Here is a 14,648-nt window from a genome sequence, read left to right as displayed (position 1 = left end):
GTTTGTATTTATGCTTATGATTATAATACTTATATTATTATTTTTTGTCCCCAGAAATTTTATAGTACAGTAAAAGATCCATTGGACTGAATATTGGGGAAACCTAGATTATAGTTTTGACACTGTCTCTAATAAGTTATGTGATGATTTACACAGCCATTAACCCTTTTTCTCTTACATTTCTGTGAGCTGAGATTGGATCAGATGATATATACAGTCCCATTCCACTCAGGATTCTACAATTCTACAAATATAATTTAAAGATGTATCCAAAGCCTTTATCCTGCTTAGATGAAATTCACAAGAGTCATCTCTTTTTTCTTCCATTTTGATCAAAGATGACTAAAACCGATAAAAGCAATTTGTTCATTCTTCATCATGAAAAGGCATTCCATCAACTCTGACCTAGATGCCTATCAAATACAACTTCTGATTTAACAGTTCACCAGTTACATTCTAAACCACCTTAAGGTGCTCATAAATGAATATTTTATTATAGTTCATTCCACTCCATCCTGTTTATAACTTTAATCTCAACAATATATGTGGCAAGATTTTCCTGTAAAATGTGACTAATTTAATAAATACTTTGAATATTATATTTGAAGGAATGCATACAGCCGACTTCTCTAACAGTAATTTAACTGAACACTCCTTTTAAAATATGAATAAATTAACTTTTCCCTAGATGCTTTAAGTTGAACTTCACTAGACACCACAGAAAACAACTGAGAAAGCTCAATTATGGTATTTCCAATAACATTGGTATTTCCAAAATTAATCTTAATAAATAGGAAAAAACATCACACAAGATAGGGAAATTGTGCTCCTTGTTATGTTATTTCATGCAATCCATTACAAGAACTATTAAAATGAAAGATAACATTATGATAGAGAATAATGTATTATTTGTCCAAACTGTTAATAGCATTGCTAAACAACAAAGGGGAAATGAATGAGAAGTCCTATGTGGACTGCCTCTGTACATTGTAACAGAATTTATTTTAACTTGATCTCTCTGTATTGTTTCAAAAGAACAATCATCTATAAAAACGTTTTTAAAGAATCGTGCCTGAGATACTTTTGATCTGTCAGATTAAAGGTAAAGGAATATGTGAGGAAGAGAAAAAATAGACACTTCAAAGTTCTTAATGCTGTAACTTGCCTAGATAATAAAAATAGTCATGTATCTTTTAAAATACAAGCAACATAATTTTACTAATCTTTAATTAGATTATAATTGTTATGATGAATCATATAATATTTTTCCAGTAAAATTTTTTTTAAATTACCAGCAACCAGACAAAAACAAAAATGTGGCATATATTTCAGTGTTTCATCCAGAAGTACACAGTACTCTGAACAGAAGGTATTTTGAAAGGCAATAATAATGCCAGGCCACTTGTTTATTATTGCATAAAATAATAATATATTAGAGCACTTTGTAATAATTACGAGTCAATTTCTATGAAAGCTTTCCCCTTAAAGTATATGAGTACAGATTATCTTTTGCATCATGAAAAGAATGATTTCAAGTCATTGATAGAAATTTTCCAAGCCTTTTCCATTTCAAGCTATATTCTCATTAAGTTGTTATGTGCTGTCAAGTCATACCTGACTCATAGCGACCCCTCCTTGGGTTTCCAAGGCAGTATCACTACAGTAGATTGCCCAACCTTCCTTCTGAGGAGTGGCTAGTGGGTTTGAACTGCCAGCCTTCTGGTTAGCAGTCAAGTGCCTTAGGCACTACACTACCAGAGCTCTTTATTTTCATTATAGTTATAATAAATTACAATTTTATGTGGGTTTTTGCATACACTTCATTTAGTCATACAAGTGAAGAACAGGATAGTTGGAATAAGAGAATATATCCACTAAAAAGCTTTGTTTAAATGTTATAGTATTTATGACAGAACGTTAAATGTGAAGGAGAAAATGGGTAAAAGGTATAAAAAACAAAACATGTATCCAGCCTTAAAAAAATAGAACATAAAACAGAACAAAACAAAAATAACATTTTTTTTTCTATCAGGTGTCAGGCATACTCTTAAGAAGAAAACTGCTTTAGAATAGAAAAACACTTTGATTAGCTACTGAAAGTGGGGAAGAGTAAACCCAGTGGTACAGTCTGTATGGATACAGTAAAACAATGATACAGAAAAACTCTACGTGAGTTTAGGACTAATATTTGTGGACTATGGTGTAGGGCAAGAGAGAAAGGATGGAAGATCCAAGAAGGAAGCTACTAAACTTGGTGCCCCGTGACAATTGCTACGATATTGTTGTTGTTAGGTGCCGTTGAGCTGATTCTGACTCATAGCCACCCCAACTACAACAGAACGAAACACTGCCCGGTCCTATGCCATCCTCACAATCCTTGCTATGCTTGAGGCCATCATTGCAGTGGCCAATTCTTTCAAAAGTGGATGGCCCTTCCTTCTTCCCAGTCTGTTTTAGTCCTGGAAACTCCACTGAAACCTGTCCATCATGTGTGACTCTGCTGGTATTTGAAATACCGGTGGCATAGTCTCCAGTCTTACAGCAGCACACAAGCTACCACAGTTCAACAAACTGACAGATGAGTGGTGGAATCCTGATGTCCTGAGACAATTGCTGCTATAGATATTGCTAAAACTCAAAGGACACTTCAGAATTCAGCTGCCTAATATTCCATTTTTAAAAATTAACATTAAGGTATAATTTACACATAATAAAGCATACTACTTCAATAATTCTGACAAAATCATATACCAAAACCGTTCCTTTGTGCCACTTTCTAGTCAACCTTCCCTCCCCACATAGTCATTAGTTTGTCAATTAAAAAAAAAAAATGGGATTTTGGGTCAGATTACTTTCAATTTGGGAGAGAATTTTTATCTTAACAATATTTCGTTTTCCAATGGACATGGTAAATCTCCATTTATTTAGCTCTTCTTTTTCTCAGCAATGATTTTTGGATTTTAAGGTTCAGATTTAACAAATCTTTTGTTAATTTTGTTAAAGTATTTCCTAAATATTTTATGCTTTTGATGTTATTATAAATCATACTATTTTTTTTATTTCAATTTTTAATTTTTCATTGCTAGTGAATTGAAATACAATTGACTTTTATATTGACCTTGTATCCTGTAACCTTGCTAAATTTACTTATTAGTTCTAGCAGCTTTTTTATAGATTACTTAAGATTTATTACCTACTAGGTCATGCCATCCACAAATAAAGACAATTAATCTTCCTGTCTCAATCTTATGCCTTTTTTTTCTTTTCTTTTCTTTTCTCTTGAATGCACTGGCTAGAAACCTTACACACAATGATGGATAAAAACAATGAAAGTGACTATTCTTGCCACATTCCCAATTTTAGAGGAAAAGCATTCAGTTTTTCGTCTTTAATATGATGTTAGCAGTAGCTTTTTCATAGATGCCCTGTAATGTTGAGAAAGACCACTTGTACTCCTAGTTTGTAGAGAATTTGTATCATAAATGGGGTTTGAATTTTGCCAGAAAGCTTTTTCAACATCTGTTGAAATGATCATGTGTTTTCATTTCATTTATTCTCTTAATATGGTGAATTACATTGATTTATATTGAAATATTAAACCAACTTTACATTTTAGTGGACAATGACTTGGTAAAGGTGAATTATCCTATTTTATATTTTAATATGAATTTGATAATATTTTTGTGTTTAGGTTCATGAGGGATATTGATCTGTAGTTTTGTTTTTGCTTTCTTTTTTATGTTGTAATATCTCTGTATGCCTTTGTTATCTGGGAAATGCTGGGCTCATGAACAATGTAAATATTGCTTTCACCTTTTCTATTTTCCTGAAAAGTTTGTGTAGTATCACTATTTATTGTTTCTTAAATGTTCATGCCTGGTACTTTCTGTCAGAAGTTTCAAATTAAAATTGAATTTGTTTAAGAAGTATATTCATATTTTCTATTCTTCTTAAGACAGTTTTGATAATTAATCTTTTTCAAGAAATGTGTCCATTTAATCTAAGTTTTCAAATTTTAGACACAAAGTTATTCATAATATTTAATTATTATCCTTTTAATATCTGGAGAATATAGAAAAGGTTCACTTTTCAATTCTGATATTATATAAGTGATTTTTTAAAATTCAATTTTAAAAATCTCATTCCTGTATACTGAAATATAGTGGGGTTTTTGTATATCCTTCTATCTCTTTTTGATGTACATCTTCTCTCCATATTGATGAGTCTACTTAAAGGTTTACCAATTTTATTGACTTTTTAAAATACCTTAGTTTTCTTACTTTTTTATTCACTGTCCATTTTTTCTTCTATTGCATTTCAAGACTTTTTTTTTCCTGTTCTTTTCTAATATAAACATTAAAACTGCTGATAGGCAGCATGGCATATGGGAAAAAATTCTAATTTTGGAGATAGATAGACCTGGGTTTTAATCTTGATGCTGTCAGTTACTAGTTACGTGACTATTAGTTTCTTCATCAACAAAATTGAGAAAGTGATAGCTATATCATAGGGTTAGGAGCCATTTGATGATGCAAACAGTTAAGTGCTCAGCTAATAACAAAAAGGTTGGCAGTTTGAATTTATTCAGAGGTGCCTTGGCAGACAGACCTGGCCATCTACTTCCAAAGGTTACACCTATTGAAAACCATATGGAGCACAATTCTATTCTGAAACACATGGATCACCACAAATCAGAATTTGTGTGATGGCAACTGTTGTTGTTGTTGTTGTTATTTGCCATTGAGTCGACCCCAACTCATAGCGACCCCTCCTTGGGTTTCCGAGGCAGTATCGCTATGGAAGTAGGAATGCCCAACCTTCCTTCCGAGGAGTGGCTGGTGGGTTTGAACCGCCAGCCTTCTGGTTAGCAGTCAAGTGCCTTAGGCACTATGCTACCAGAGCTCCTAGAGATCATAAAGTTATTGAAGGAATTCAAAGAGATAAATATGTTGTTGTTGTTGTTAGGTGCAGTCAAGTTGTCTCCAACTCATAGCAACCTTATGTACAAGAGAACAGAACACTGCCCACTCCTCTGCCAGCTTCACAATTCGTGCTATACCTGAGTCCATTGTTGCAACCACTGTGTCTATGCATCTTGGTGAGAGCCTTCTCCTTCCTTGTTCACTCTCCACTTTACTAAGCATGATATCCTTCTCCAGGGATGGTTCTTTCTGACAACATGACCAAAGTAGGTGAGATGAAGTTTGGCTATTCTCCCTTCCTAGGAACATTCTGGCTATACTTCTTCTACGAAAGATCAGTTCACTCTTTTGGCAGCCCATGGTACTCTCAATATTCTTTGCCAACACAACTCAAAAGCATCAACTCTTCTTTAGTCTTCCTTATTCATTGTCCGTCTCCTACATGCATAAAAGGCAACTGAAAATACCATGGCTTGGGTTAGGTGCACCTAAGACTTCAAGGAGATATTTTTGTTCTTCAGCACCTGAACGAGGTCCTTTGCAGCAGATTTGCCCAATGGAATACGTCATCTGATGTCATGACTGCCAATTCCATTGATGTTGATTGTAGAACCAAGTAATACGAAGTCCTTGACAACTTCAATCTTTTCTCCATTTATTGTGATGCAGCTTACTGGTCCAGTTGTGAGGATTTTCATTTTCTTTATGTTGAGATGTAATCCATACTTCACACTGTAGTCTTCAATTTTCAATAATAAGTGCTTCAAGTCATCTTCACTTTCAGCAAGCAGAGTTGTCTCATCTGCATATCACAGGCTGTTAATGAGTCTTCCTCCAATCCTGATGTCATGTTCTTCTTCATATAATCTAGCTTCTCCGATTATTTGCTCAGCATACAAATTGAATAAGTGTGGTGAAAGAATACAACCCTGACACACTCCTTTCCTGATTTTAAACCAGGCAGTATGCCATTGTTCTGTTTGGACAACAGCCTCATGGTCTATGTTAAGGTTCTTCATGAATACAATTAAGTGTTCTGGTGTTCCCATTTTTCTCAATATTATCAATAATTTGAATGTTTTTGCATAGTCAATAAAACATAAGTAAACATCTTTCTGGTATTCTTTGATTTCAGCCAAGAACCATCTAACATCAGATATGATATCCTTTATTCCACGTCCTCTTCTGAATCCAGCTTGCAGTTCTGGAAGTTCTCTGTCAATGTACTGCTGCAACAGTGTTTGAATTATCTTCAGTAAGTTTTTACTTGCATGTGATATTAATGATATTGTTTGATAATTTCCACATTTTGTAGTGTCACCTTTCTTTGGAATGGGTACAAATATGGATCTCAGTCAGTTGGCCAGGTAGCTGTCTTCCAAATCTCACTTGGCATAGCTGAGTGAGTGCCTCCAGCACGATATCCATTTGTTGAAACATCTCAATGGGTATTCTGTCAATTCCTAGAGCCCTGTTTTTCACCAATTCCTTCAGTGCAGCCTCAACTTCTTCCTTCATTACCACTGGTTCTAGATCATATGTCACTTCCTGAAATGGATGAAGATCAATCAGTTCTTTTTGGTACAGTGACTCTGTGTATTCTTTCCATCTTCTTTGATGTTTCCTGCACCGTTCAATATATTGCCCATAGAATCTTTCAATGTTGCAACTCAAGGCTTGACTGTTTCTTCAGTTCTTTCAGATTGAGAAATGCCAAGAGTGTTCTTCCCATTTTATTTGCTAGCTGAAGGTTTTAGCACATTTCTTTATAATAATTGGCTTTGTCTTCTCGAGCTGCTCTTTGAAATTTTCTGTTCAGCTCTTTTATCTTGTCATTTCTTCCATTTCCTCTAGCTACACTCCATTCAAGGACAAGTTTCAGAATCTCTTCTGACATCCATTTTGGTCTTCTTTTCTCATCTTTTTAGTGACCTCTTGCTTTCTTCATGGAAGATGTTCTTGATGTCATCCCACAACTCTTCTGGTTTTCAGTCATTGTTGTTCAATTCATCAAATCTATTCTTTAGATGTTCTCTCATTTCAGGAGGGATATAATCAAGGTCATATTTTGGCTCTCGTGGACTTGTTTTAATTGTCTTCAACTACAACTTGAACTTACATATGAGCAGTTGATGGTCTGTTCCACAATCAGCTCCTGGCCTTGTTTTGGCTGAAGATATTGAGCTTCTCCACCACCTCTTGCCACAGATGTAGTCAATCTGATTCCTGCATACTCCATCTGATAAAGTCCACATGTACAGCCACGATTTGTGTTGTTGAAAATGATATTTGCAATGAGTAAGTCATTTGTCTTGCAAAATTTGATCATGCAATCTCCAGCATTATTTCTATCATCAAGGCCATATTTTCCAACTACCAGTGATAATCAACACATCTTGATTGAAAGTTTGGTCAATCTCAGACTGCAAAAGTTGGTAAAAATCTTGAATTTCCTCAAATTTGGCTTTGGTGGTTGTTGCATATATTTGTATAATAGTAGCACTAACTGGTCATCCTTGCAGGTGTATGGATATTATCCTAACACTGACAGCATTGTACTTCAGGACAGATCTTGAAACATTATTTGTAATGATGAATGCCACACATTCCTCTTCAGTGTGTCATTACTGGCATAGTAGATCATTTGATTGTCTGATTCAAAATGACCAAAACAGTCCATTTCAGCTCACTAATGCCTAGGATATTGATCTTTATGTGTTTCATTTCATATATATATTAGTTTATAGATATTATATTTTAATATATATATTAGTTTTAGAATGTAACAAATTTTATTTAAATCATGAGATTCTAATTAAATGTCATATCTAAAATGTGTGTGTGTGTGTGTGTGTGTGTGTGTGTGTGTGTGAAATCAACTATCCCCATGGTATTTTCAATAGCCTCATACACATGTGAAATCTGGACAATGAATAAGTAAGACCAAAGAAGAGTTGATGCTTTTGAGTTGTGGTGTTGGCAAAGAATAATGAAAGTACCATGGGCTGTCAGAAGAACTAACAGATCTGTCTTGGAGGAAGTGCAGCAGAAATGCTCCTTGGAAGCGAGAATGGCCAGACTTCATCTCATCTACTTTGGTCGTGTTGTCAAAAGGGACCAATCGCTGGAAAAGGATATCATGCTTGGTAAAGTGGAGAGTCAATGAAAAAGGAGATGGCTCTCAACAAGATGACTGACACAGTGGCTGCAACAATGTGCTCAGGTATAGCAAGGATTGTGAGGCTGGCATAGGACCAGGCAGTGTTCTCTGTTCTGTTCTATTGTACATAGGGTCGCTATGAGTTGGAGCTGACTCAATGGCACCTAACAATAACAACAACATCTGAATTATTACATTAACTAAAATGTAATGAAAAGAAGTCACAACTCCTACAGTACTCACTAGGTACAAGTATTTCATCAACTATAACATAAAATTTTCCAAAGTCAAACATGGAAAATTTAAGGACAATTTCAGTCTTCTACTTCAAGTCTGATTTCCATTAAATAGGGGAAATCTTATACTAATTGTTATATTCTTATATAAACCCATATTTAACATCCTTACTATATATACCAGTGATGAAAAGTAAGTGCTATCTATCTATCTATCTATCTGTACTTATCTATTTAAATTTCATTAATTTTTAAAATTTTAAAAACATGGAAATTATATAAAAATGCTTATATAAAGACTAATACTAAGTCTCACAATGTTCTTGTAAGTGAAGGAAAGTTTTTTACAAAAATTATTAATTATTAGAAGAGCTTTTTAAATGTCATCATTTCCTAATAAGTTTCTCTTCCAATATCCTACTAATAAAGAATAATGTGGAAAAGATCAGTCAATTTAAAACTTTCTGGAAAATGCACACTATGCCTATACCCATTACACTAATATACTGGACTTTGCAAAGATAGCAAGCTTTTCATTTATTTATTTTAAACCTCTGTCCTTTCTAATCTCTCTCCTTTTTAGTCATCTCTTTAAAGAAATGTAAAAATTCACATCAGTAGAGAAATAAGTCACTGTTAACTTAAGTAGCAGAATGCTAACATAAGAGTTAGCTATACATGAAAAGTTTTTAAAAGAAAGAAAATTTTCAAGTAATTTTTTTGGTCCCTTAGTGCTGCTCTAACCAAATATACCACAAACAGCTGGTTTTAAACAAAAAGGGATTTATCCTCTTACCGATTAGGAGGCTAGAAGTCCAAGTTCAAAGTGCCAGCTCTAGGGGCTAGGTGAAGGTGCCTCGATCTTAGGATTTCGCTCTGCTTCTTGCTCCCAGCCCACCAGAGCTGGAGAGGTCTCTTCACTCAGGAAGCTGCTGACTGCTGAGGCTAAAAAGCCCAAAGTCAACAAGTAAAATGAAACAATACCAAGATTATCATACAACTAGCAGGTCACTGGTTCAAGTCCAGGAACAATCACACAGCAGGCTACTGAATGAAGACTTGGCTACATATAGGGTCTAAGCATACCAAAAAGCTCAAGACCACTCCCAAAGTTTCTCCTTATATGCTAGAAGCAAACCAACTCCCTAAGGCAGCAACTCAGCTGCTCCAGTAGACTCCACCTGGAGTTGATTACCAGTCTCATCATAGGGAATAACTATATCCAGCTGCCCAGCCACTCAAAACCAGACCTAGCCATGTGGACACATAACCTTAACTACCACAGTAATCGTCAGTCTTTACAGTAACTGTTGTGATTTTACATGTGTTTGACTGATTATTTGATTAATATATATCAAATTCGCAATCATAAAAACCTCACGTAGCCAGATATCTCTCCCACTTTTGCTCACCATTATATTCCAGCACCTAACAGAGACCTGGAACAAAGTATTAGTGAGATAAACAAACTATTTAATTTAATTTAATTAATGATTGAGTTGCTCTCTCTCTCTCTCTCTCTCTCTCTCTCTCTCTCTCTGTGTGTGTGTGTGTGTATGTGTGTCTCATGCATGTTCAAATATAAACAGTTAAAAAAATGAGCAACATTTCACTTGAAATTCAATTATCTGTAGGGAAACTAAATAGTCACACACATAAAAAAAAAACCTCAAAAACAGATAAATATATCCTCCAGGTAGTTTGATTAATAAGTTATCCCAGAGGCAGAGATAAGATGGCATGCTGCTAACAAAATCCACAGATTCCCTCACCAACACAATCTCAAAACCTGAGTGAAACAGATACAAAAAAAATTTTCCTGAAATTGTGGGCATCAAATGAGAAGTTAAAGATTAGACTGAGTACGGATTGGAATGGGATATGTGCTGAGATTAATGATGTGAGAGAGAAGAGGCAAAACCATTCCAAGCAGAAGTATCATGAATAAACAAAAAAGAACTTCCCTGGAAGTCACACAGTGTAGACAGATTGGGATACCTTAACTCTCCACTTATCAGCCATTTCTGCTGCATGGACCACCTCAACCAAGCACCATTATCAACTCCTACACCACTGAATTAACAAGAGATGGTGGAAGACACCTATTCATCCTAACTGTAGCTTCTCTTCACATCAAACAGATACTGGCACTTACATCCCCATTAATTACTCAACCAATCAGGAGGTAGCCAGGGAACACTTCAGTCCTGCCAAGTTAACCACCAAAGGAATACATCTGCTCCAGTTATTCAGGTATACTGCAACAAATGAACACACAATCAACAAATAAAAGCAACAACTTCAAAATGTCTCAGAGACAACAGACAACTTTCATTCAAAGAAACAGGACAAGATAGCATAAGCAAGTGACCAAAATAAAGAACTAGGAAATCTCCCTGAAGAAGAACTGGTAATAGAACTACCTGAAAAGGAGTTGAAAAGATATATATATATATATGTTGTTATGTGCCGTCAAGTTGGACCCGACTCATAGCGACCCCTCCTTGGGTTTCCGAGGCAGTATCATTATGGATCATTATGGAAGTAGAGTGCCCCATCTTCCTTCCGAGGAGAGGCTGATGGGTTTGAACCGCCAGCCTTTTGGTTAGCAGTCCAGTGCCTTAGGCACTACGCTACCAGAGCGCGCTCTCTCTCTCTCTCTCTCAACATATATATATATATATATATATATATGACTTTCCAAGACCTAAAAGAAACTATAAACAGAAGCAAGGAAGACAGAGAACACTCTTGAATAATTCAAGAAAATCATTCAAGAACAAAATGACAAAATAAATAAACAATTATAAATCATACACAAACAACAAATGTATATCCAGAACATGAACACAAAAAGTACAAAGATAGATAATATGCTGCAAGAACAAAAGAGTAGAATTGAATTGACTAAAGAATCCATATCCCAGCTACAAGACAAGTCCTTTGACACCAAATAGTATGAAGAAAAATAAGTTAAGAGAATGAAAAGAAATGAAGAAAACTTAAGAGTTATTTGGTATAATATCAAAAGAAATAATATACACCTGATTGGAATCCCAGGACAAGAGGAGGCAAAAAAAATACCACTGAGAAAATAGTTGAAAACTTCCCAACAGAAAATTTTTCCAATATCATGAAAGATGAACAGATATAAATCCAAGAAACTCAGCAAACCCCATATAGGACAGACCCAATGACAAAGTCACCAAGATAAATCATAATCAAACTTGCAAAAACACAAAACAGAAAAAGAATCATGAAAGCAGCTCAGACAAAAACAATGTTACTTACAGAGGGCAACCAATAAGACTATGTTTCAATTTCTCAATAGAAACAGTTCAGGCAAGAAGGCAAAGAGATGGCATATATAAAATCTTGGAGGAAAAAAAATGCCAACCAAGAATTATATATCCAGTAAAAATGTCCCTCATATATGATGGAAAAATCAAGACATTCTCAGACAAACAAAAGAATTTATAAAATCCACGCCAACTCAACAAGAAATTCTAAAAGGAATCCTTCCAACAGAAAAACAAAAATGGAATACAGCAACCTATGATTAAGACTTGTGACAACACCACTCAGAAGCCAAACTAGGAAAAGAATTCTCAAATCTAAAATATGCTTACAAAATGCAAAATAGAGAATCACTAGGAGTAAATAGGAGTAAATGATAAAACTATGTAAATGATAAAAACTATGTATCAAACAGAGGTAATGAATGGTGCAATTACAAAACTTCCACGTGGAGAGGAAGTCAGATTGAAGTCAACAGAATGTTTTAAATTTAGGGATATAAAAATTTAATATAGGGTAACCACAAAGATAATCAATAAACCTGCTAACCAAATTAAGAAAAGAGAAAAATCACAAAGGCTTAGTAAACATGAAAGCAACAATAGTGAAGAAAATGATAACAAAATGAACTTAGCACAGAAAAATACTTGGAACAAGGAAACCATCATCATCACAACAAAAACACAAAAGAATGACAACAATAAATTCATACCTATCATTAATAACATCAAATGTGAATGCATTAAATGTCTTTCAAGAGAAAGACAGTGGCAAATTGTATAAGAAACCAAGACCTATCAATATGCTGCCTATAAGAGCCTCACATTAGACACAAAGATAAAAATAAATTAAAAATCAAGGCATGGGGAAAAAAAAACTAATGGCAAAAAAGAAAAAAAAAAAAGAGTGGTGACATTAATTTCTGATTAAATAGCCTTCAAGGACTTCCAGGAAGATGACAGAATAGGCAGACAAGCTACAGACCCACCTCCAAAGAAGACAAAAACAAATTGACAGAGATACAGAAGATAATTCTGGAGCCCTAAGCTTTGAAAGGAAATATACGTAAGTGGATTAGGCAGCAAGTAGTGGAAGAACCTGAATGAAAACATGGACAGAGCTGTGGACTGTCAGCTACTCTGATGGCACCAACAGTCTGAATATTTCCCACTGGTGTTCATTGTTGTTGTTAAGTGCCATTGAGTGGTCTCCATCTCATAGTGACCCTATGCACAACAGAACAGAAAACTGCCCGGTCATGTACCAGCCTCACGATCCTTGCTATACCAGAGCCCATCATAGCAGCCACTGTGTCAGTTCATCTTGTTGAGGGCCTTCCCCTTTTTCGTTGACCCTTCACTTTACCAAATATCACATCCTTCTCCAGGGAATGGTTTCTTATGACTACATGATCAAAGTAGGTAAGAAGCAGTCTGGTCATTCTCACTTCAAAAGAACATTCCAGTTGCACTTCATCCAGGACAGATTTGCTAGTCTTTTTAGCAGTCCAAGAAACTCTTAGCATTCTTCTCCAAAACAAAGTATGCAGATGATGCAACTTTGAAGGAAACAAAAGGTCATTAAGAAGATAAGAAAGGAAGAAAAGACCAAAAGCACCAACTCTTCTCCGATCTTCCTTATTCACTGTCCAGCTCTCACAAGCATAAGAGGCAATTGAAAATACCACGGCTAGGGTCAGGTACACCTTAGTCTTCAAGGAAACATCTTTGTTCTTCATCACTTGAAAGAGGTTTTTTGTAGCAGATTTACCCAAAGCAATACATCATCTAATGTCTTCACTGCTGCTTCCACTGGTGTTGATTGTAGAACCAAGTAATGTGAAGTCCTTGGAAACTTTAATATTTTCTCCATTTATTGTGAAGCTATTTATTGGACAAGTTGTGAGGATTTTTGTTTTCTTTTGATGTTTCCTGCATCATTCAATATCTTGCCCATAGATAGAATCTTTCAATATTGATATTTGAGGCTTAAATTTTTTCATTAGTTCTTTCAGTTTGAGAGATGCTGAGTGTGTTCTTCCCTTTTGGTTTTCTAATTCCAAGTTTTTGCACATTTCATTAAAACAATTGACTTTATCTTCTTGAACAGCTTTTTGAAAACTTCTGTTCAGCTCTTTTATCTTATCATTTCTTCCATTTGCTTTAGCAAGTCTCCACTCAACGGGAAGTTTCAGAGTCTCTTCTGACATCCATTTTGGTCTTTTCTTCCTTTCTTATCTTCTTAATGACCTTTTGTTTTCTTCAAAGTTGCATCATCTGCATATTGCAGGTTGTTAATGAGCCTTCTCTAATCCTAATGCCACATTCTTCTTCATATAATCTAGCTTCTCAGATTATTTGCTCAGCATACAAATTGAATAAGTATGGTGAAAGGATACAACCCTGACACACTTCCTTCTTGATTTTAAACCATGCAATATCCCCTCCTTCTGTTCAAATGACAACCTCCTGATCTATGTTCCTCAGGAGTACAATCAAGCATTCTGGAATTCCCATTCTTTTCAATGTTATCCATAATTTGTTATGATCCACACAATTAAAAGGTTTGCATAGTCAATAAAACATATGTAAATATTTTTCTGGTGTTCTTTGCTTTCAGCTAAGATCCATCTGACATCAGCAATGATAACCCTCATTCCACACCTTCCTCTGAATCCAGCTTGTACAATTGAATGGTTTGCATAGTCAATAAAACATATGTAAATATCTTTCTGGTATTCTTTGCTTTCAGCTAAATCCATCTGACTTCAGTAATGAAAACTCTCATTCCACACCCTCCTCTGAATCCAGCTTGCATTTCTGGAAGCTCTGTCAATATACTGACAAAACCATTTTTGAATTATCTTCAGTAAAATTTTACTTGCATGTAATATTAATGATATTCTTCGATAATTTCCACATTCTGTGGGGTTATTTTTCTTTGGAACGGATATAAATATGAATCTCTTCCAGTCAGTTGGTCAGGGAGCTCTGATGTAAATCTCTTGGCATAGCGGAGTGAGTACCTCCAGTG

Source organism: Orycteropus afer, unplaced genomic scaffold (genome assembly GCF_000298275.1).
Source record: "Orycteropus afer afer isolate SDZICR_OR568_19922 unplaced genomic scaffold, OryAfe1.0 scaffold00159, whole genome shotgun sequence".
Lineage (NCBI taxonomy): Eukaryota > Metazoa > Chordata > Mammalia > Tubulidentata > Orycteropodidae > Orycteropus > Orycteropus afer.
The sequence above is the reverse complement of the archived record's forward strand: the minus strand, read 5'-3'. Positions refer to the sequence as shown.